The sequence below is a fragment of the Gigantopelta aegis genome, chromosome 9, assembly GCF_016097555.1.
Source record: "Gigantopelta aegis isolate Gae_Host chromosome 9, Gae_host_genome, whole genome shotgun sequence".
Lineage (NCBI taxonomy): Eukaryota > Metazoa > Mollusca > Gastropoda > Neomphalida > Peltospiridae > Gigantopelta > Gigantopelta aegis.
Genome location: NC_054707.1, coordinates 17187151 through 17208791, shown reverse-complemented (window position 1 = coordinate 17208791; position 21641 = coordinate 17187151).

Here is a 21641-nt window from a genome sequence, read left to right as displayed (position 1 = left end):
AATATTGTCTTTACAAAACAAAAACGAAAACAATAGCACAACAAAACAAAAACAGAAGCACAACAATAATCGAAGTATTTTTCAATGTTTGTAATGGTCTAAAAAAAAAAGAGAGAAAAAATTAGTTTTGTTTAAGCGTTACAATATAGTAATTTCATATTAACGACATACCGCCATGGTTACAAGAGTACTTTCAAAATATGCGAAGAAGCCATTTAAAGAGATATGCAATTTTACTTTAAGACATCAATATCTATTTCAATATTCTGGTTGAGTTTTTCCCGTCCTAACCAGTGCCCCACTATTGTCAGTGTGAAAATGCATATAAAGGACCCTTTACTTGTAATGTAACAAGAAGAAGTTGGTTTTGTTTAACGACACCGCTAGAGCACACTGGTTTATTAATCATCGGCTATTGAATGTCGAACATTCGGTGATTGCAACATATAGTCTTAGAGAGGAAACCCGCTACATTGCTCCATTAGTAGGTAATGTAACAATGCCATTTAATATAATGTGCTCTGGTGGTGTCGATTTACTAATTTCCACTGCAATTGCAATGCATACACTAGTAAGGAAGGAAGGAAATGTTTTATTTAACCTCGCACTCAACACATTTTATTTACGGTTATATGGCGTCGGACATATGGTTAAGAACCACACAGATATTGAGGGAGGAAACCCGCTGTCGCCACTTCATGGGCTACTCTTTTCGATTAGCAGCAAGGGATCTTTTATATGCACCATGCCACAGACAGGATAACACATACCACGGCATTTGATGTACCAGTCGTGGTGCATTGGCTGGAGCGAGAAATAGCCCAATGGGAATACACAAGTAGACCACACATAAAAAAAAGTATACTAATGTCGCCCTTGCATCTTCCCACATATAGACCCCATGTGTTCATCTCAAGACAAAGTGTCATTTGTTTTAGTCTATAACACCGAAAGGAAATCATTGTAAATTAAAACGACAACGGGAGTTTTGGTTGAAAAGGAGGCGTGGCCAGGTACCTCCCCTCTTTGCCTGAGTGACAGGCAAGTGACAGATTAGAAATATCATTAATTTAAGGAATCGGAATCGGAACTATTTTCTCGTTCCCCTATCCACAGAGGTTCAGGCACGCCCACTACGGATTTAGCCTCTGACTTCGCCAGTGACTAACTCCGGAGCAAGGGGGGGGGGGGGGGGGGGGGGTAAGTTTGAGGTGGGCGGAATTTGGAAAAAAGCCATTTAGTAAAGTCAACGCGAGCGCGGACCAAATAGCAGACACTTCGCAAACTTGAAGTAACACCGAGTGGGAGCCGTGCTCTGATTGGCTGAATTTCGATTCCTCGCTGAAGCCTGACAATTACCTAAGTCTACAAAGAGTAACTGCATCCAAAAACATGTCTGGACTCTAAAATTTGACCCAAAATAGTTAAGACTGCTCAGCCAAAGGGTTTTTAAGGTGATTTTGAGCAACTGAACGGGCGCCGAAATAAAATGCGTTAGACTACTTGTAAAAAAATAAACATAAGAATTTTGAACTGCTTCGAAAACGTTTAAAGTCTAACTAGCCCAATAAAGGAGGTTGATACCTGTCCTAGGAAAGGTTGGCGTCTAGGGGGTTCCGATGTAGTCGGTGATCTCAAGATGCGGGAGGAACTGCCGGTAAGCGGAGCCTGCTAGAGTCCTGGTGATGGAGCGGTAGTGAGGACCCGCGACGGTTTTCAGGACTCGGTGTATTGTCGGGTTGTCCATCTCCGGTAGCAGCAGTCCTTGATTGTGTCTTCCGTTCCGGCGGATGGTGACGCAAACTGCGTTGTGTCCCTCCTGCAACCTGAGTCGGTGTACTGCGAATTCCCCCTCGTTCAGTCCGTCTGGTAGAGGTTGGTAAGCTTCTTCTTTTGGATAGCTGATCAGTTGACGTACGTCCTTGAGGTTCGTCTTCACCAGTTGATGATAACGCTGTTGGAGACGGCCGGCCTGCAGTGACAATTTTATTGTCTGTTGTAATACATTACTAAACATTGTCACATGATAAATGGATCGTATTTGTATAGCTCGAGTCATCTCTAGCCCTCCCCTTATTGATCATGTCATTTTCATTTCAACTTATTTTCTTGCTTATATCCAATTAAGGTTCAAGCACGCTGTCTTGGGCACATACCTCAGCTATCTGGGCTGGCTGTCCAGGACAGTGGGTTAGTTGTTAATCGTTAGTGGTTAGTGGGAGAGAAGAGGGTGTAGTGGCTTACACCCACCCATTGAGTCGTTAAAACTCGTTCTGGTTGGTGGCAGGTACCGGGCTGCGAACCCTGTACCTACCAGCCTGTAGTCCGAGGCCGGTTGATCATATCAATAAGGGGAGGACAAAAGAAAGAAAGGAAGGAAATGTTTTATTTAACGACGCACTCAACACATTTTATTTACGGTTATATGGCGTCAGACATATGGTTAAGGACCACACAGATCTTGAGAGGAAACCCGCTGTCGCCACTACATGGGCTACTCTTCCGATTAGCAGCAAGGGATCTTTTATTTGCGCTTCCCACAGGCAGGATAGCACAAACCATGGCCTTTGTTGAACCAGTAATGGATCACTGGTCGGTGCAAGTTGTTTACACTTACCCATTGAGCCTTGCGGAGCACTCACTCAGGGTTTGGAGTCGATATCTGGATTAAAAATCCCATGCCTCGACTGGGATCCGAACCGAGTACCTACCGAGGCCGGTCTCTAATTTTAGCAGTGCCACAATGTTAACGGTGTTGAAAAGGTGCGAGAAATAGTCGCAAAAACATAATGATATATAAATTTTGGAATCTAAACTACTAAAAAATATATTATTTGCTGTCAATTTTAATTTTTTATTTTTATTATTTTTTTGTTTTTTGTTGGCAAAATGTTGTTCCTTACAAAATCACAGTAATTTTGTATGCGTTCGACATGTTGCGCGCTATATAATTATCACATCAAATAAGAAAAAACCTAATTTGAATATCAGTTTTGGCCTTATGCCAAGTGGGTGGGATGCGCAGGAGGTGACTAGCGCTGTTAATTTAATTTTAACGGTGGTTGGCAGTAATTAGCATAAAGCATAGTGACAAACACCACACGGGACTCGTTAAAAAACGCCGGTGGTTTTTAAATAACATCCGCGCCGGTTGATATTTCCGGATGAATGAAATTGTCTGATGCGCGATCGGTCTAGGATCGATCCCCGTCGGTGGGCCCATTGGGCTATTTCTCGTTCCAGAGAGTGCACCACGACTGGTATATCAAAGACCGTGGTATGTGCTATCCTGTCTGTGGGATGGTGCATATAAAAGATCCCTTGCTACTGGTGGGAAAATGTAGCGGGTTTCCTCTCTAAGACTGTATATCAGATTTACCAAATGTTTGACATCTAGTAGCCAGTGATTAATAAATCAACGTGCTCTAGCTGTGTCGTTAAACAAAACAAACTTTTGTTTTAACCTTTCGAAAAACATCTGATGATGATGATGATGATATGCTTCAAATACTCGTGTCCTACAAATTATCGTCTGCTTTATATTCTCGTGTTTCAGTACGCTAAGTTGAGGTGTATGTCACTCCAGCTCTTCTTCAAACTGTACCCACCCCAAAATATTAATCAATTGATCATGGACATATTATACCTTTAATAATTCCAATTGTATTGAGATAGATGTCCTATTTTGTTCAATTAATGGTACTTTTGGATATTGGGCAGATGTCTGTGTATATGATTTATCACTGATAATGTTAAAATAAATAAAATATCTAATTTCTTTTTGACCACCCGATCTAATCTAGCGACCAAATTTAATGAGTAGAATTTTCTTTATTAATTATATTAATTAGAGATGCGCATCAAAATTTTAAAGGCCCACTATTTAATTTTGGGATGTAAATTTCAAAATTGTCCGCTTACTTTTTTTCTGTCCCGGGACAAGCCCCTGGCTATCCAGAGACAGGCCCCGGGACGGACATGCTCGAAACTCTAGTGGTATATGAGCATGTAAAAATTATTCGCACTCGCACTCGTTAAAATAACACCGCTGGAAAGATGATATTAAATTGCTTGATTTTTTTGTCTGGAGTATAATCGTATTAACTCTGTGTATTCGTGTGTGTTTTACACAAAATAAACATTGATACCAAATATGGATACTTTTTGTTTTGCTTGGCAGTATTTAATTTTGAGATAATCCCTGAGCATATATTTCTTCGTTTATCCTGTGTAGTGTCTCGCATTATATATAAATCTAAATATTTTCACATTCCTGCCTCCAGTCTGTTCCATTATGTATGTGAGAAGTGATTTACTGGCCTGTGCAGTTGATAATTATGTTTCAGTATGTCTACGCCGTATGCAAACACCAATGTAATAACATATACCGGACAACAAAAAAGACGCAAATATTTTAATATATTTTTTGTTGTCATGAAGTGCCTAAAATGTTCAAAAGGCGTTGATAATTTTAAAGTGACAGACCCTAGTTTTTAAAAACTAAGACATATTGTTTACTATTAGAGCCGTTTTTGATAACTGAAATCATACTGTACTATGTTCAAAAGGCGTTGATAATTTTAAAGTGACAGGCCCTAATTTTTAAACACTAAGGAATCATTTTTTTTACTACGAGAACTGTTTTCGATAACTGAAATCATACTATACCTAGATTTTATTGTTTAGATTATTCATATCTGTACATTCGAAGTGTTTTTGGTCATCCTGGCGTTTTTAATATCACAAAATGCATTTCTCATATTTTATAAAACGTACGTGCGTCTGAGAAGTAACAGTTATGGAGTCGAGTTTTAGTCTATTTTTAGAGGGTATTTTACCATTTCAAAGTCACAAACTCATGTTTCACTCAATTGTCACTGTATCTAAATGTGTTACATATTTGTAGATTAACTAAACTTGGGGTTAGCTTTCACGGGTTGAAACTAGGGTCTGTCCCTTTAATTGAAAAATAATTGGATTCGAAATTAATAATTTTAAATTTCAAAAAAAAAATTAAAAAATTAATATTTGCGTTTCTTTTGTTGTGTGATATATTTCTCCGTCCATTGAGAAATCGAGAATATTGTCTTTACAAAACAAAAACGAAAACAATAGCACAACAAAACAAAAACAGAAGCACAACAATAATCGAAGTATTTTTCAATGTTTGTAATGGTCTAAAAAAAAAAAGAGAGAAAAAATTAGTTTTGTTTAAGCGTTACAATATAGTAATTTCATATTAACGACATACCGCCATGGTTACAAGAGTACTTTCAAAATATGCGAAGAAGCCATTTAAAGAGATATGCAATTTTACTTTAAGACATCAATATCTATTTCAATATTCTGGTTGAGTTTTTCCCGTCCTAACCAGTGCCCCACTATTGTCAGTGTGAAAATGCATATAAAGGACCCTTTACTTGTAATGTAACAAGAAGAAGTTGGTTTTGTTTAACGACACCGCTAGAGCACACTGGTTTATTAATCATCGGCTATTGAATGTCGAACATTCGGTGATTGCAACATATAGTCTTAGAGAGGAAACCCGCTACATTGCTCCATTAGTAGGTAATGTAACAATGCCATTTAATATAATGTGCTCTGGTGGTGTCGATTTACTAATTTCCACTGCAATTGCAATGCATACACTAGTAAGGAAGGAAGGAAATGTTTTATTTAACCTCGCACTCAACACATTTTATTTACGGTTATATGGCGTCGGACATATGGTTAAGAACCACACAGATATTGAGGGAGGAAACCCGCTGTCGCCACTTCATGGGCTACTCTTTTCGATTAGCAGCAAGGGATCTTTTATATGCACCATGCCACAGACAGGATAACACATACCACGGCATTTGATGTACCAGTCGTGGTGCATTGGCTGGAGCGAGAAATAGCCCAATGGGAATACACAAGTAGACCACACATAAAAAAAAGTATACTAATGTCGCCCTTGCATCTTCCCACATATAGACCCCATGTGTTCATCTCAAGACAAAGTGTCATTTGTTTTAGTCTATAACACCGAAAGGAAATCATTGTAAATTAAAACGACAACGGGAGTTTTGGTTGAAAAGGAGGCGTGGCCAGGTACCTCCCCTCTTTGCCTGAGTGACAGGCAAGTGACAGATTAGAAATATCATTAATTTAAGGAATCGGAATCGGAACTATTTTCTCGTTCCCCTATCCACAGAGGTTCAGGCACGCCCACTACGGATTTAGCCTCTGACTTCGCCAGTGACTAACTCCGGAGCAAGGGGGGGGGGGGGGGGGGGGGGGGGGGGGGGTAAGTTTGAGGTGGGCGGAATTTGGAAAAAAGCCATTTAGTAAAGTCAACGCGAGCGCGGACCAAATAGCAGACACTTCGCAAACTTGAAGTAACACCGAGTGGGAGCCGTGCTCTGATTGGCTGAATTTCGATTCCTCGCTGAAGCCTGACAATTACCTAAGTCTACAAAGAGTAACTGCATCCAAAAACATATCTGGACTCTAAAATTTGACCCAAAATAGTTAAGACTGCTCAGCCAAAGGGTTTTTAAGGTGATTTTGAGCAACTGAACGGGCGCCGAAATAAAATGCGTTAGACTACTTGTAAAAAAATAAACATAAGAATTTTGAACTGCTTCGAAAACGTTTTAAAGTCTAACTAGCCCAATAAAGGAGGTTGATACCTGTCCTAGGAAAGGTTGGCGTCTAGGGGGTTCCGATGTAGTCGGTGATCTCAAGATGCGGGAGGAACTGCCGGTAAGCGGAGCCTGCTAGAGTCCTGGTGATGGAGCGGTAGTGAGGACCCGCGACGGTTTTCAGGACTCGGTGTATTGTCGGGTTGTCCATCTCCGGTAGCAGCAGTCCTTGATTGTGTCTTCCGTTCCGGCGGATGGTGACGCAAACTGCGTTGTGTCCCTCCTGCATCCTGAGTCGGTGTACTGCGAATTCCCCCTCGTTCAGTCCGTCTGGTAGAGGTTGGTAAGCTTCTTCTTTTGGATAGCTGATCAGTTGACGTACGTCCTTGAGGTTCGTCTTCACCAGTTGATGATAACGCTGTTGGAGACGGCCGGCCTGCAGTGACTACTGCTCCACTGGTTTCGTCTCCGGCTACGGCGGTTGAGAGGGGCGACTTGGCCTGGCTGGAGTGGCACTCGGAGGAGTGGTCGCCTTCCTCTTCACAACTGTCCCCTTCCGGGCCTGCGCCTCAACGGGTGTCGGCGACTTGATCGGCGACACGTCCGGAGGCGCTTGAGTAGGTACAGGTGCAGGTGGCCGGTTGAACGGTGTGACGCAGATGGCTGTGTCCAACTCGTTCAGCTCGTCCTCTTCCTGGGGGACAGAAGCCGAGACAGCCGGGGCCGGAACCTCTTCCATCCTGGTCTTCTTCCTCGGTTGAGCGGCGTTGGGCGGTCCAGCAGAAGGAATCGCCGCCGGCGGTTTAGCCACCGGTTTTGACTCCCCCTGCGCCGCCGCTGGCGCACGTCTCCTTTTCCTCCACCTTCCCTTCTTCGGAATCCTGTCTCCGTACACTAAGGTCACGGTTGCCCGTGACCCGGTGTACGAGACTCGGTACTCCAGTAGAGCGCCATAGGTTGCGATTAGTCCCCCCAGGTGGGGGGGGGGGGGTAATCGCACAGCACAGTCAACGACGTCTGTATTCAAAGGCTGCATAACTGGGAATGTTAATTTAAGGCATGGTCTGTATGCAAGTGTCTCACTTAAATAAGAAGTACCTCGCCATGGAAAACAAATTAATTGGACTATACTGAATGTGCAGTCGTCATTGTAACACGTTGTAATCATAGCCTTTTTGATGACTAAAATTACGTATTAAAAATATTATTTTTGTTTAGAATATCAGTATCTATATAAAGGTGTTTGTTATGGTTCTAATGTTTGTAGTAGCCAAAACCGTATTTACCTTCCAATAATTTTGTACGTACGAAAAAAATATACAACAAAAAACAAAAAAGAGAGAAAAGTAACTGATTCAGACATTAGCACACGATCGCAAACCCGTTGGACATACAGACACTGGTATTCATTTAATATGTACTTTTAATATTATTCTATGCACATATATACAAGTACATGTGCGTGCCCCTTCAGACATCCCTTTATTCACTGAAGTTCTTGAAGAGTTGTTGACGCGTGTCTGGCGTGTGCTATAAAAGTGGCAGTCCTACAGTCGGAGTGTATATCGAGGTCATTGCTAGCTTTTCTCTATAGACAAAGCACCTGGCCCTATTGAGATATATTTATTTCTAAAATACCTTCTTCGCACTTTCTACTCCTTCACACACCTTTTCGTGATATTTCCTTTTATCGATGCCAATTCCATACATAACATCTTCTTCTTTTTCTTGTTTTCCTTCTTGGCCCCAGATAATGATAATTTTTAAAAATCAACAACAAAAAACGAACAAAACAAAAAAACAAACAAAATATCAACAACAATATACATAAAGTGTGTGGATTACATCTATTCGTGTGTATATATTTTGCCATTTATATGTATGTATATAAAACTATGTATACCATATGTAATTTAAAAAATATTGTGAGACAATGAGCTCAGGGCACCTCAACCCTGACACTGCCATTTTATATTCTGGGGACAATAGATTATTTAAAAAAAAAAAAAAAAAAAAAAAAAAAAAAAAAAATTCGCACATTATATATATATATATATATATATACACTGATGGAAAGAAATAAGGGAACACTTCGAATTGTAAACCAAATTTAATTCACAACTAACGTAGTAATGTCTGTATTTCATTACAAATTGTAATGTGGGATTGAACGCCTATGTGTTCTCAGTTGACGTCTGACAATATGAATTGATTTTTGATGCAGTCATTGTTTCTTGTTGCTATCTGTGTGATCCTTTATTTATTTCTATCAGTATATATAATAATATAAAAATATTATTGAAAAATAAAGCAAGTCTGGGCGAATTGTACGAGTCGGTCAAGTTACACAAAATAAACAATGTGTAATCGGGGCTTAAGGCTTTCTATCCCAAACATGACACATGGTTTGAGACTAAATGACCGCAATCTCTGGCGCCATTGATTTGTGACTGGAAAACTATTTTATGGCTTTTAACAAAGAGCAATAACGAATCCGTCCATTAATATAATTAAGTCTCATTTCCGTAAATCCAGCTTGAGAGAGTGTTTTATATTGGATAATAGATTGTGGAAAAATAGTTTTAGCTCATATATTTGTAGCCAATAAAACAACGATTGTCGAAAAATAGTGCTGGCACATATATTTGAAGCCATTAAAACATTTGGCTTTTCAAGACATTATTAATGAGAGAGTGGGAGGGGTTTTCCTCATCATCCGCACCAATACCATTGGAACTGAATGTCAAAGGTCGGGTTAAGTGATGTGTTGTTTGTAGGAAAACACATATATGTGAAATATCCCATTTATATTTATTTTCATGGTTATATATTATGCAAGTAAGGTTCAGGCATGCTGTCCTGGACACACAGCTCAGCTATCTGAGATGTGTGACAGTGGATTAGTAATTAGTTGTGAGTGGTTAGCGTGAGAGAAGTATGTAGACTGTAGTGGATTTACATCTACTCACTGAATCGTTAAACTTGCTCTAGATGGGATCCGGTACCGGGAGTAGAACCAAGTACTTTCCAGCTGTATGTCCGATGGCTTAAACTCTTCACAACCGTGGCCGAGATTTTCTACTTGTGTTGGTAGCGATTGGTTTTCCTCTCACACACTAGATCAAGTGCTGCAACAACAGCATATTAACATTAAAATTTGACACGACTAGAAGGAAGGAAAATGGTTTATTTAACGACGCACCCAACACATTTTATTTACGTTTATATGGCGTCGGACATATGGTTAAGGACCACACAGATACTAAGGGAGGAAACCCGCTGGGCTACCCTTTTTGATTAGCAGCAAGGGATCTTTTATATGCAACATCCCACAAACAGGATAGCACACACCACAGCCCTTGATGTACCAGTCGTGGTGCACTCACTGGAGCGAGAAATAGCCCAATAGGCCCACTGACGGGGATCGATCCCAAACCGTCCGCGCATCAAGCGAGCGCTTTACCAATAGGTTACGTCTCGCCCCGACACAACTAGAACACTAATTAATTAATAATCGATTATTGGAATGAATGAATGAATGAATGAAATGAATGAATGAATGAATGTTTAACGACACCCCAGCACGAAAAATACATCGGCTATTGGGTGTCAAACTATGGTAATGCAAACAAATAAGGTGATGATCAACATCAATATAAAAATTCAAGACTTAAATAAAAACAGTGTAAAGAACTGTGCAAAAATACAAATATCACAGATTTATAGATACTGACTTTTACTCAAAATTTCAATTTATGCTGTATTTGCCATTCTCAAAGAGAATGTTACACCCCTGCACCACGGTGAGGTTACAGCACGCCAAGGGGTTCTCAAAGAGAATGTTACACCCCTGCACCACGGTGAGGTTACAGCACGCGCAGGGGTTCTCAAAGAGAATGTTACACCCCTGCACCACGGTGAGGTTACAGCACGCGTAGGGGTTCTCAAAGAGAATGTTACACCCCTGCACCACGGTGAGGTTACAGCACGCGCAGGGGTACAAGTAGTTTTCAAAGGAAATTGAGGGGGAGAAGGTTGTGAGATCTAGCTCAGTCAGTAGAGCGCTCACCAGAAGCACTTGTCTAGTAGGATCGAACCACCTCTGTGGACCCATTCTTTCATTAGGTTTTTCATGTCCCAACCAGTGCACCCATGTATAGGTATATCAAATGCCGTGGTATGTGTTGTCCTGTATGTGAGGAAGTGCCTATAAAAGATCCCTAGCTGCTAACTGAAAAATGTAGCGTGATTTTACTAGGAGTCAAAAATTACCAGGCCGAAGATGAATAAATTAATATGCTCTAGTGGTGTTGTTATGCAAAACAAAGTTTAACTTAAATTTTCAAAGGAAACTTGGGCTTAAAATGACAGGCCATAAGTTTTTAAAAACTAAATTAAAGTCATATTTTTTTACAGTTACAGCCGTTTTTAATAATTAAAGTCATATTTCTTTTACAGTTACAGCCGTTTTTAATAATTAAAGTCATATTTTTTTTTACAGTTACAGCCGTTTTTAATCATTAAAGTCATATTTTTTTTACAGTTACAGCCGTTTTTAATAATTGAAATCAGACATTACTTAGATTAAATTTAAATTTAATCCGTTTTTGTACATCATTCTAATATTTCTATTAAATGATAACTTTGTTTTCTTTAAATACACCATCAGAGCACATTGATAAATTAATCATCGGCTATTGGATGTCAAACATTTAGAAAAATATATTTGATATGTAATTACAATCGTTAGAAAGTCTCTCAGTGAAGCAAACTCAGGAATGTCCCTTTAAGATTTACTATGAATAGTATTTTTGATTCCTGCGTTTGGGCTTCTTACAGATTAAGACTTTGCTTTGTTTAACGACACCACTAGAGCAAATTGATCAATTAATCATCGGCTATTGGATGTCAAACATTTGGTAATTCTGCAGCAAGGGATCATTTATATGCACTTTACCACAGACAGGAAAGCACATACCACGACCTTTGACCAGTTGTAGTGCACTGGTTGGAACGAGAAAGAAAACCCAATTCGTTGAATGGATCCACCGAGGTGGTTCGATCCTGCGACGCAAGCACCTCAAGCCAACACTCAACCGACTGAGCTAAATTCTGCCTCCCTTTAATTTTTCTAATACCACAAAATGCATTTTTCATATTTTTAAAAACGCACGTACCTCTGAGAAGTAACGGTTATGGAGACGAGCTCTAGTCTATTTTTACGGGAAACTTCTCCGTCTCAAAACCACAAACGTTTTTAACTGATGGGCGGGACGTAGCTAAGTGGTAAAGCACTCGCGTGATGCGCGGTCGGTGTGTGATCAAATCCCCGTCGGTGGGCCCATTGGGCTATTTCTCGCTCCAGCCAGTGCACCACGACTAGTATATCAAAGGCCGTGGTATGTGATGTCCTGTCTGTGGCATGGTGCATACAAAAGATCCCTTGCTACTAATGGAAAAATGTAGCAGGTTTCCTCTCTAAGACTATATGTCAAAATTGCCAAATGTTTGCCGATGATTAATAAAATAATGTGCTCTGGTGGTGTCGTTAAACAAAACAAACATTTCTTTTGTAACTATATCCAAATGTGTTACAGTTGTTTTTAGATTAATCACATTTTGTGTCCATTTCCATGTGTTGAAACAAGGGCCTGTTACGTTAAAGATTTAGTTACGTCCCCTCCAAACCGGACGTTGTGCCTAGTCTGTATACTGACGTAAGGTTCTAACAGACTAAATCAATTCCAATTACCGATAATGATAACGTTTACTAATAAAACCGATATAAGCAGCGTATCAACACACCCAGGAAGTACATCAATAAAACGTGTGGCACCTCACATTTAATCTACTTGCAAGAAAATAGGGGTCACATACCATTAATAGATTTAATTAATGTTTTTATTAGCAACCGTCATTTTTGCTGAAAATTGCAGTTCCATTTTTGGAGTACCCTGCATTAGTTTCAACCTCTGGTATATACTACACAACAACTATATAACAAATAAAAGTGTATTTATTTATTATCAGTGGATAATATGGTATTTGCACAAATAATCAATGTCACATATTACTACCAATCACAGCCACGGCTGTTTTTACTACGTAAACATTTGACGGTACCATGCGAACTTAAATTGTGGTCTTACGTTACAGCGTAGACGTTACGACCGGGCGCAGGGTTTAGCAGTTAGTTCTGATCCGCACGCGACCACTGAAGACTACGTGTCAGAATTACAAATGTTTGCCATCAAGATTTCAAGATTTTCAAGATTTATTAAACAACACTCAGACACATCCGAATAGCCGACGATTAATTATTCAATGTGCCCTAGTGGTGTCGTAAAACGAAAATAAATTAAAATTCGTTGAATTCCTCTTTGCTTTGAAACAGGACCGCGTTCAGTACTTACTATTTGTCACGGGCGCTCGCTAACAAAATCGACTGGTTCCTGCCATATCATACTTATTTAACTGTAAGCGCAAAACCGTCTCCGAGTTCAGTGACAGAGAGTAACGCTAACGTTCCCGAACTATTTGACTGGTTCCAGACGTGGTAATTTGGTTTAATGTGTAGCGTAATGTGATGTGATAAACCTGTCTATCTGACGGGTGTTTTTTGTGTCCCCCCCCCCCCCCCACCCTCCCACTACTATGTCTGGCTGCACGCAAACCACTCTATTCCACGAAGTGCTCGCTATCACTTGAACGCAAGGACAGACGAACATGCACGCAACATGCCCACGTCCGTGCATGCCGTTCTGTTTAATGTTCTAATTAATTTGCGCTCGGTTCTCCCAAATTCCTTGGTGAACGAGATAAGCTGAAGTTTTTCCTTCCATCGCGGCAATAGATTTGGGTGCGGAAAGACTTCCGTTATACGTGCGGCGCAATACAATCATCTGATTAATTTGCTAAAAGGGTTATTTAACTAGACTTTCGAGATCTCTGGTCTCAAGGTGTCAGTGCAACCACTAATCAGCGATTCGCTTGCGTAGATCACAGAAGACTTAGATAAATCGCGGCGAGTTAGCACATCCTTCTCTTTGGTGAAAGTCATAATTTAATAATTAGTTAGAAACACACAAAGGTTATGTCGCAAAACTGAGTTCGTTGGGGAAATGTAAACGTCTCCAAAGACGTTAAATTTGCCTTGCAGGCATTTTTTTTCTTCTTCTTGTTCAAGTGTTTTTGTTATTTGTTTGGTTGTGGGTTTTTTGTGGGGGTTTTTTGTTTAAGATAACGATGTCAAAGAAATTAAAATCTCTTGAATATGACTAGAGGCCGCGTGAGAACGTGTAATCATATTTGCCACCAACAAGACACACCTGTAATGTAAAAACGGTGATAAATATATTTGCTTAGAAACTTTTTTTCTTTTCTTTCTTTCGTCTTTGGTGTTATTTAGTTCTGATCCGACGCTAGGCTAGCTGTGTGTGTGTGTATTTGTTTCTCTCTCTCTCTCTCTCTCTCTCTCTCTCTCTCTCTCTCTCTCTCTCTCTCTCTCTCTCTCTCTCTCTCTCTCTCTCTCTCTCTCTCTCTGTGTGTGTGTCTATGTGCGTGTGCGCGCGCACATGTGTGTGTTTGTGTGTGCATGTTTGTGTGCGCGCGCCTTTGTGTGCGCGTGTGTACGTGTGTGCGAGTCTATACGTGTGTCTATGTATGTGTTTGTGCGTCTGTGTATATGTGTGTGTGTTTTTGTGTGTGCGTGTGTGTGTCTGTGTCTGTGTCTGTGTGTGCGCACGTGTTGTTTGTGTGCGCGCGCCTTTGTGTGCACGTGTGTGCGAGTCTTGACGTGTGTCTATGTATGTGTTTGTGCGTTTGTGTATGTCTGTGTGTGTGTGTTTGTGTGTGTGTGTATGTGTGCACTTGTGTATGTTTGTGTGTGCATGTATGTGTGTATGTATGTTTTCTGTGTGCGCGCGCGCCTTTGTGTGAGCATGTGTATGTGAGTGTGCGTTTATGCGTATGCGTATGCATGTGTTTATGAATGTGCGTGTGTCTGTCTCTATGTGAGTCTATGCGTGTGTGTACATGCTCGTATACGTAGTGGTTGCCTGCTTGTAACTGCACAGCAATCTGACCTCCCCTCCATCTAACGCCCACTCACCCTACAAATGTATTCTTTCATTGAGTAACCGTCTATCCATCCATCCATCCATCCATCCATCCATCCACCCGCCCGTATGTCCCTAAATGCATCCATTCGTCTATCCATCCATCTATGCATTCATTCATCCATCGGGTGATCAGTCCACCAATTCACCGAATGATCTATCCATAAATCTATTCGTTCATATATCCGTTCGTCCATCCATCCATCCATCCATCCATCCATCCATCCGCCCGTCCGTCCATCCATCCATCCATCCATCCATCCATCCACTATCCATCCACCCGTTCGTTCGCTCATCCCTCCATCCCTCCATCCATCCGTGCAGCTGTCCGATCATCGATCCATCCATCCCTCCATCCGTCCATATGTCCATCCATCCATCCAGCCATCCATTCTCTCATCAGCCTGCCTGTTTGCCTGCCTATTTCTCGTCAGCTTGATGACTGAATCCCTTTATTCATTTACAGAATTCTACCAACCGGGTGCACTGGTTTCGCCCGTAGTGCTGTCGCTGCTGTTGTTGACATATTATTGATTTGTGAATCTCCGCAAGATCCTTTCCGACATAAAAAAAAATCCTTTTACATAAAGAGTTTTCGCACGAGAAAATATGCACGCAGTGCATGAAGTAAACGTGTTTTTATCCCATTCATCCCGATTGATATAATACGCAAGCGGCAGCGTGCGACTACAGACAGTTAGTACAATTAATCTGTAGTCTGAACAAGGGATTTGCAATCAGGTATTTCCGTTTTACGTTGTAACACGTTAAACAGGTTATCCATCTTAAAGAAAACAAATCTACATTATTGATTTTGAAAGAAATGTAGAAATGTATATTATGATTCGATATTATGTTAGAAAGAAATATTAGTAAGAAATATGGAAAATTAGTAAGGCGGAAGGTAGCCCGAGTACTCTGACTGTAAGAAAGCTAGACGGACATTTGGACATAAATACGCTCTCATTACAGTCAGAGACCAAGCTATGTATTTTTTTGACAATTCCCGACAACCAAAAAGTTGGCAAAGATTTCCGCTCTAATATCACAACAATCCTATGTTTGACGTCAAATACCTTTACATCGATCATTTTCGAGTTAATTGATTTTTAAAAAATCCACATATTAATCACTAATACACACACTACAGAAAGAAACCCGACAGCACCCACATTCAGCTAAGCTTCGGCAAACTCCGGACAGCAGAATTCTAAGTTCGCCGACCTATATCGTGACGTTGCGTCACATGATCGCCCACTCAGCCATTCCGTCTACTGGGCGGAATCGCCCAGTGGGCGATCACGTGATCTACGTCACGTAATAGGTCACCGAGCTTTGTAATTCTTGCGACGGAGTGTCACGAAGCGTAGCTGAATGTGGGTGCTGTCGGATTTCTTTCTGTACTATGTGTATTGGTGATTAATATGTGGATTTTTTTAAATCAGGTAACTCGAAAATGATCGATGTATTTGACGTCAAACATAGGAAATCTTTGCCAACTTTTTGGTTGCCGGGAATTGCCAAAAAAATACATAGCTTGGTCTCTGACTGTAATGAGAGCGTACTTATGTCCAAATGTCCGTCTAGCTCTCTTACAGTCAGAGTACTCGGGCTAGGCGGAAGGAAGAAAAGGTTTTATTTAACGACGCCCCCAATTAGTAAGGCGGAAACAATATGTGTGTATTTTGAGACAATGTTTAAAACACACGCGCAGACAAGCAAACACACATATATGCACACACACACGCATACACAAACTAAACAATTCACTACGATTAATATATAACCAGTCCAAATGGGATACTGTTTTCCATTAGCAGCAAGAGATCTTTTATATGCATTATCCCACAGACAGGATAGTACATACCACGGTCTTTGTTACACCAGTTGTGGAGCACTGATTAGAACGAGAAATAGTCCAATAGGCCTACCGACAGGAATCGATCCTAGATCGATCGCGCATCAACCGAGCGCTGTACCTTGGAGCTATGTCCCGCCCGCCTATTATCTGCATTATGTCTGCCAAACTCCTTGCACCAGCCTACCTTAACGTCGTCTTACAAACCTTGGAGCTATGTCCCGCCCGCCTATTATCTGCATTATGTCTGCCAAACTCCTTGCACCAGCCTACCTTAACGTCGTCTTACAAACCTTGGAGCTATGTCCAGCCCGCCTATTATCTGCATTATGTCTGCCAAACTCCTTACACCAGCCTACCTTTACGTCGTCTTACAAACCTTGGAGCTATGTCCAGCTCGCCTATTATCTGCATTATGTCTGCCAAACTCCTTGCACCAGCCTACCTTAACGTCGTCTTACAAACCTTGGAGCTATGTCCCGCCCGCCTATTATCTGCATTATGTCTGCCAAACTCCTTGCACCAGCCTACCTTAACGTCGTCTTACAAACCTTGGAGCTATGTCCCGCCCGCCTATTATCTGCATTATGTCTGCCAAACTCCTTGCACCAGCCTACCTTAACGTCGTCTTACAAACCTTGGAGCTATGTCCCGCCCGCCTATTATCTGCATTATGTCTGCCAAACTCCTTGCACCAGCCTACCTTAACGTCGTCTTACAAACCTTGGAGCTATGTCCCGCCCGCCTATTATCTGCATTATGTCTGCCAAACTCCTTGCACCAGCCTACCTTAACGTCGTCTTACAAACCTTGGAGCTATGTCCCGCCCGCCTATTATCTGCATTATGTCTGCCAAACTCCTTGCACCAGCCTACCTTAACGTCGTCTTACAAACCTTGGAGCTATGTCCCGCCCGCCTATTATCTGCATTATGTCTGCCAAACTCCTTGCACCAGCCTACCTTAACGTCGTCTTACAAACCTTGGAGCTATGTCCCGCCCGCCTATTATCTGCATTATGTCTGCCAAACTCCTTGCACCAGCCTACCTTAACGTCGTCTTACAAACCTTGGAGCTATGTCCCGCCCGCCTATTATCTGCATTATGTCTGCCAAACTCCTTGCACCAGCCTACCTTAACGTCGTCTTACAAACCTTGGAGCTATGTCCCGCCCGCCTATTATCTGCATTATGTCTGCCAAACTCCTTGCACCAGCCTACCTTAACGTCGTCTTACAAACCTTGGAGCTATGTCCCGCCCGCCTATTATCTGCATTATGTCTGCCAAACTCCTTGCACCAGCCTACCTTAACGTCGTCTTACAAACCTTGGAGCTATGTCCCGCCCGCCTATTATCTGCATTATGTCTGCCAAACTCCTTGCACCAGCCTACCTTAACGTTGTCTTACAAACCTTGGAGCTATGTCCCGCCTGCCTATCTGCATTATGTCTGCCAAACTCCTTGCACCAGCCTACCTTAACGTCGTCTTACAAACCTTGGAGCTATGTCCCGCCCGCCTATTATCTGCATTATGTCTGCCAAACTCCTTGCACCAGCCTACCTTAACGTCGTCTTACAAACCTTGGAGCTATGTCCCGCCCGCCTATCTGCATTATGTCTGCCAAACTCCTTGCACCAGCCTACCTTAACGTCGTCTTACAAACCTTGGAGCTATGTCCCGCCCGCCTATTATCTGCATTATGTCTGCCAAACTCCTTGCACCAGCCTACCTTAACGTCGTCTTACAAACCTTGGAGCTATGTCCCGCCCGCCTATCTGCATTATGTCTGCCAAACTCCTTGCACCAGCCTACCTTAACGTCGTCTTACAAACCTTGGAGCTATGTCCCGCCCGCCTATTATCTGCATTATGTCTGCCAAACTCCTTGCACCAGCCTACCTTAACGTCGTCTTACAAACCTTGGAGCTATGTCCCGCCCGCCTATTATCTGCATTATGTCTGCCAAACTCCTTGCACCAGCCTACCTTAACGTCGTCTTACAAACCTTGGAGCTATGTCCCGCCCGCCTATTATCTGCATTATGTCTGCCAAACTCCTTGCACCAGCCTACCTTAACGTCGTCTTACAAACCTTGGAGCTATGTCCCGCCTGCCTATCTGCATTATGTCTGCCAAACTCCTTGCACCAGCCTACCTTAACGTCGTCTTACAAACCTTGGAGCTATGTCCCGCCCGCCTATTATCTGCATTATGTCTGCCAAACTCCTTGCACCAGCCTACCTTAACGTCGTCTTACAAACCTTGGAGCTATGTCCCGCCCGCCTATTATCTGCATTATGTCTGCCAAACTCCTTACACCAGCCTACCTTAACGTCGTCTTACAAACCCCAATTGTTGATTCTCTTCCATCTTCGCAGCAAGAATTCGATTACTTAATAAATTTTATTGCAAAATCTGTCCACCTCAAATGATAACCCCTCACCCATCCACCCACCCATCCCCATCTCCTGGACACTGGCACTGGTGAAGTCAGATACCATTTATTTTGGTGCTTGTATCCAATTAAGGTTCAAGCACGCTGTCCTGGGCACACACCTCAGCTATCTGGACTGTCTGTTCAGGACAATGGGATAGTTGTTAATTGTTAGTGGTTAGTGAGAGAGAAGAGGGTGTAGTGGCCTTACACCTTTGAGTGGGAGCCGATACCGGGCTGCGACCCCTGTACCTACCAGCCTTATGTCCGATGGCTTAACCACGACACCGCCGATGCCGGTTATGTACCAAAGCCAAAGGTATATCATCAATAAACAATATAATAAGCTGGTTTTGTGCATAATGTCAAAGTTAAATGTTGCATACCTAGTACCTGTTTGGCAATGAGAAACATACAAAGGGAAATAAATCCACTTTCAACGTGTCTTACAAACCTTGGAGCTATGTCCCGCCCGCCTATTATCTGCATTATGTCTGCCAAACTCCTTGCACCAGCCTACCTTAACGTCGTCTTACAAACCTTCAACGTGTAGAACATTCCTACATCCACTGAGTCCCTTTTACGTCGATAAAGGAAATCATTGATACTGTTCCACATGAAGAAGGAAATGTTTTATTTAACGACGCACTCAACACATTTTATTTACGGTTATATGGCGTCGGACATATGGTTAAGGACCACACAGATATTGAGGTAGGAAACCCGCTGTCGCCACTTCATAGGCTACTCTTTTCGATTAGCAGCAAGGGATCTTTTATATGCATCATCCCATAGACAGGATAGCACATACCACGGCCTTTGGTGTACCAGCTGTGGATGATGATGATGATAACTAGTTTAACGTGCCCATATACCACTAGGGTTTCGAACACGCCCATCCAGAGTCCGACCTCCGATAATATCGGTGGCCTGACTCGGGATGGAGAGGGGGGGGGAGAGGCGAAAATGGGCAGAATTTTGAAAATAGCAATTAGTAAAAAAGTTAATAAATTAAAGAAAAAAAAGAAAAAGGTTACAAGCCAAAAATAAAAAAGAATTGACTGCTCGGCCGAATATTTATATAATTTGGAGCATTTTAGAAGGACAGTCCAAAATTAAATAAGAGAAAGAAGAGAGGATCGGACTATTTAATAATATTACAAAAAAGAAGTAATCTCGACATAAAATTTTGAACGCAGATCTAAACGTTTAAAGTCCGATCGATATGTCCACGCGAGTGGCCTCGTTAAGGCCATTTGGGTGCACAGCTTAAAGGGACGAGATGGGTTGCATCCCGTCAAGAAAACCCCTAGATTGACAGTCGATAGACGTTGAAGGTGTAGTGCTGTGCTGAAATACAGATCTTGAGAAGCCGGATCCGTCTGAACGAGTAGAGTATCAGACTAGGGTATAGTCCAGTCGTCATGGGTTGGTATAGTGGTGCGGACGGGCCCGACTCCGGAGGATACGAGATGGTATCACTATAAAACAATGTAAAGTCTAGAAAAAGAGTAGTAGGGGCCGACCCCGCTTCCTATTTCTTCTTAGAGTGGGGCGGTCAATCTTCCAGTGCTGCTAGGACAGGCTCGGACATGTAGAGACTAAACGCGAACAACCGTGGCGTTCTGCAGAATGGCCGTCATACGAGTCACGAAAAAACAAGTCAACATAGTCAGACGGAGAAAAACGTGGAGGCGAGGAATCTCGCTGAAAAAGAATCCAACCTGGTCGTGCAAACTGTCGAAACGAGAAGCGTTCCAGCGTTCAATCAGTTCCAATGACCGCATACATCCCAGTAGAAAACTTCATTTCGCTGACAAAAACAACGAAATGAAGGACCCTCAAGTCGAGCACACGAAAGCACGTGCAGTGTGCACAAGCGAAACAAACACGTCTTACCGCGTGGAGCTCCAGACTGGGAATGCCAGCTGTGGAGCACTGGCGGGAGCGAGATATAGCCCAATGGGCCCACTGATGGGGATCGATTCCAGACAGACCGCGCATCAAGCGAATGCTTTACTACTAGGCTACGTACCGCCCCATGTGGAAACCGAAATGCAATCGTTTTATGAGGCGATCACACTGGCCCGAATGAGCTTCCGTTTGTTTTCCGTATACGAAAGTGGTGTGATTTTTTAAACTGGCCGAATGTCCCTCCGAATGTGTTTTCCCCAATGTATCACCGAATGCTTTCCGTTTGTTTTCCGAATGTTTTCAGTATGGTTTCAGAATGGTTTCAGAATAGACCGAATACTTCCCGCATGTTGACTTCGAAAAGTTTCCTTTCCGAACGCTTTCCGTATGCTTTCCGAATTCTTTCAGAACACGGCGAATCGACCTAGAATGGACCGAACTCTTTCCGCATGCTTTCCCGCAAGGGTTCGGAAAGGGTTCGTCATGTTCTATATCCATTCGGTGTGTTCGGAAAGCATACGGAACATACTATGCATTCTGGAAGTGTACGAACAGTTCGGAAAATTTTCTGAAAGAATACTGGAAGGGTTCTGGCTATTCGTTATACATTCGGCGGCATAAATGAAAAAAAATCCGGAAAGGATACTGAAAACGTTCGGAAAGCAGTCGTCATGTTCTAGGTCCATTCGGGGTG